The 3,761-nt window shown below is 46.1% G+C and overlaps 1 long non-coding RNA gene across 1 annotated transcript; it reads right to left on the bottom strand.

Moving 5' to 3' along the window:
- Window positions 1–208: 208 nt before the first annotated feature.
- LOC142761187 (uncharacterized) lies at window positions 209–2,973 on the bottom strand. Its single transcript, XR_012883542.1, has 3 exons — window positions 2,878–2,973; window positions 884–1,166; window positions 209–583 (listed from the first exon to the last, which is right to left on the bottom strand). It is a non-coding gene; the product is annotated as an uncharacterized LOC142761187 (long non-coding RNA).
- Window positions 2,974–3,761: the final 788 nt, after the last annotated feature.

Genomic DNA, 3,761 nt, shown 5'->3' with positions numbered 1-3,761 from the left:
AATCTTCACAGAATAAAAACAGGAAGCGGATCATAAACTCAGCAGAACAATTAGAAGGTCGGCCAGATCAGGTTTCATTAGCGGTTGTGTCCAGCGTCTTTGTTAGCGGTTTTGTCCAGCAGTGCCGCCTTGTGGTCATTTTCTGTGCTACATCCTGGACCCCTATAACCCATTACATAGCTGGACAGAAAAACTACTGCACTACCACCCTGCAAACTGCAGCGGCAGCCATATTGGTTGTAACAACTTTCCCATGAACAGATAAAACAAAGAAAAAACCTCCACTGTAACCAGTGTCAGGAGGGGGCGCTAAAGCCGGTTTACTCTTCCAAACTGGATCTTTTATGCAATGGTAAAACTTGTATTTCCCAATAGATTTTCTCCATTAATATAAAACTATTTACACGTGATCATTCTTCATCAAATCTTGAGAGATAAAACGGCAGCGTTATCACAGTTCATACGGGATGCCTCGGATTCTCCGTGCGAGCTGCATGTCCTTCACAAAGAGAGTGCCTCTATTGGCCTGGTGACTGAAGAGGTAAGAATCTTCAAAGAGACTCACGAGGAAGTCCTCAGCTGACTGTGGATACAGAAGAGCATTAGTCCCTCTTAAAGTGACAGCACTCCCGGTATAATTTACTACACAGCTCGAAGGACTGATCAGATTTCACTTTTATGAGCTGTTAGCTAGAGTGATGGTGGGGGGGGGTCTGGCCTCTGGAACTCCCACAATGCATCACAACCCCTATGCAAATGTCGCGCTAGGGCATATGGATGTGTTAGAGGGGGCGGGGGCTGAGTAGTGAACCACTGCAAAGAGCAGCTCCCTCTCTGGTTGACCCATGCGTTACATGGACAGTGCATTGTATGAGATACTGACCTCTTGTAGCGCCATAAGTGCGGTGCTTTGCCAGTAGTAAAACACGCCGCGGGAATACTTCAGGCAGATCTCTCTCACCTGCAAGAATAAAAGGGGAATATCACTGACAATAAAGAGGAGCAGCCGCAGAGGACACATCCACTCACCAGGCGGAAAAACGGGGTTTTCTGAATGAGCAGATTGGTTGATTTTTGGTACTTTCTTATTTCCATCAGCGCACGGGCTCCTGGGCGGTAACGTCTTCTTCGTTGCGTGCTCGGTCTGTGACTTGTTTCCCCTCTACCTGTAAGAAAGAAATCCATAATCACAGCTGAAAATGAATCTCCCGCTACATGGAAATTCACTGTCTGGCCGGGGTCACACGTAGGGTAAACACGGCGGATTTTCTGCAACGGATTTCATTGCGGAAACTCCACAGCGTAATACAGAAGCAGAAGAGTGGAGGAGATTCAAACAAATCTCATCCAGACGCAGCCGAAAAAAACCGCCAAACTTACCCAGATCTCTCTGCTCGGCCTCCACTACCCGGCCTCCAGGGATGATGTCTCATCCCATATGACTGCTGCAGAACATCAGAGGGACACGTCACCATGGCTACGGGTAAGTATGGGTTTTTTTGGTTTTTTTCTACCTTCTATGGACATTCCAGCCGAAAAACTGCAGTTTTTCAGCCAGAATTACCTCCGGTGCCCAGGGCCAATACGCTGTGTACTTTTACGCCGCGTATCTGCCCTGTGTGAACATGGCCTATTACCTTAATGTCCCCCAAGGAACATCAGGTAAACAGATTTAAAACATAACATGCTACCTGCAGCCACCACTAGAGGGAGCTCATTGTATATGGTTGTACATTGAACTTGGTAACAAAACAGTATGCAGTGAGCTCCCTCTAGTGGTGGCTGCAGGGAGACAAAATTATACCATGTAACTGTCTACGCAGGAGATTTAGAGCTCCGTTTCAGAAAACTGTGCTCACACTGCTGTAAAACGACATTAAGAAATTAATCAGCACAGAATGTTGGACCTAAAAAGGATATAAATGTGGACGTTCAAATTTTAGATACTTTTCTATGACTGATAATTTGGGGTCCATCAAGTCCCATTGATACCTGATTAAAGGGGTTGTACCACGAAAATAATTTTTCACCTATCCACAAGATAGGTGATAAATGCCGGATCGCTGCGGGTTGTTAACAAGAGTGTGGGTCCCAGAGTGGTGGTCACTCAAGTCATTCTCTATGGCAGTGGTCCCCAACCTATTTTGCACCGAGGACCGGTTTGATGCAAGAACATTTTTGCGGGGACTGGCGGGGGGGGGGGGGGGGGGGGGTGGGTGGAGGGGTTAGAGTCAGTTCACACATTACGTAAATACGGCATATACCTGTATTATAATGCGGAAAAATCGGCAGCATAATACAGTAGCAGCAAAGTGGATGAGATAAAACACGTCTCATCCACACGCTGCATAAACGGAGTAGAAAAAAGGCTCAGAAATTGACGTCACAACATCGCGCCTGCCTGCGCGGAGCCGCTCACAGCGCATAATTGGGCAAGGAGCAGTCAAACTTGACTATTTCCGGCGATACCATAGGGAATGAATAGAGCGGTCGGACTGCAGGTTGGAAATTCTTAGATCCCTCATTTCATAATATATCTTCATGGGTGTGAGCTGTGTTCTCAGATTCCCTTCCCAGAGCCATATAGTAACGTGCTTCCTGCAACCACCACTAGGGGGAGACGATTGTGCACATAATACAGCTCATGTTGTGCCTATATAAATCAGTCCTCAGTTTGCTCCCCCTAGTGGCGGCCTTGTGCTACAGAAATTTCTGTATGTAACAGATTTTTACCTGCATAGAAACGAACCCTCTGATATAAAGCTGAGAAACGGATTACAATCTAGTATTACACGACCCGAGGTTATCTGGAATTCATTTTTAAAATAAAATATATAATGAGAGTGATAAGATGATCAAGGTGCAACTTTCTCTTACTTGGCGGAGATTGAGGAGGAGCTGCAGGTTTCTTCTGCGGATGCGCCGACTTCCTGCGGGACGAGCTTTTCTGGGGTGGTTTCATGATGATGTAAAACGCTGCTGAGAGTCATACAATCAGTTAAGCAGATAAGAGACGGTGACAATTCAGCAGAATCACAGGTGGACGTAGGATAAACGGAGCGGTTTTATACTGACTGATGCCACCAATGCAAGTGACAAGAAAGTGATGACATTGACGGTGAAGATATGAGATTGCCGGATGTCAGTAATTAACGCACGCTGCATCAATGAATACAATAGATCCTCGTGGCATCAATTACCAGAACAGCGACATCAATGATCTATTTAATAATGCGGCAACAGAAGAGCTACCCGCAGCAGATCCCGCAAGCAATGGGCAGATGTTTGCAGGACGTAATGGAGCCGTCTTTTCAGGCGTGATTCGAGGCGTAAAACGCCTGAAAATAGGTCGTGTGCACAGAACCTTACAGAGAATCCGTAATCCAGACAAAGGTGGGAAATTTAAAACTGGAGCAAAGGAAAAGTGGAGCAGTCGTCATGGAAATGAAAGGCCGCAGCTGGAGGACGATGAGCTGCAACAATGCAGTACAAATATACAGAAATAAAACATCTAATAATCCATATGATCTCTAGACACGCAGCAGCGAAAATGTATAAAATCAACACACACGATAGACGAGGAGAAGAAACATTCAGTCGAGTGCGCAACTTTTCTTAGGACTCTCTGCTTTGTGCCGTTTCTCTGTTATTCCTCCTGGAAATGTAAGAATTGACAGCTGTGTGTTACCAGTTGGGGGTGTGTCCCTACACAAACTGACAACGTCCAATCAGTGCTGACAGAGAGACTGTAGGGACACGAC

This window comes from Rhinoderma darwinii, chromosome 4 (genome assembly GCF_050947455.1).
Source record: "Rhinoderma darwinii isolate aRhiDar2 chromosome 4, aRhiDar2.hap1, whole genome shotgun sequence".
NCBI classification, from domain to species: Eukaryota; Metazoa; Chordata; class Amphibia; order Anura; family Rhinodermatidae; genus Rhinoderma; species Rhinoderma darwinii.
The sequence above is the reverse complement of the archived record's forward strand: the minus strand, read 5'-3'. Positions and strand labels throughout refer to the sequence as shown.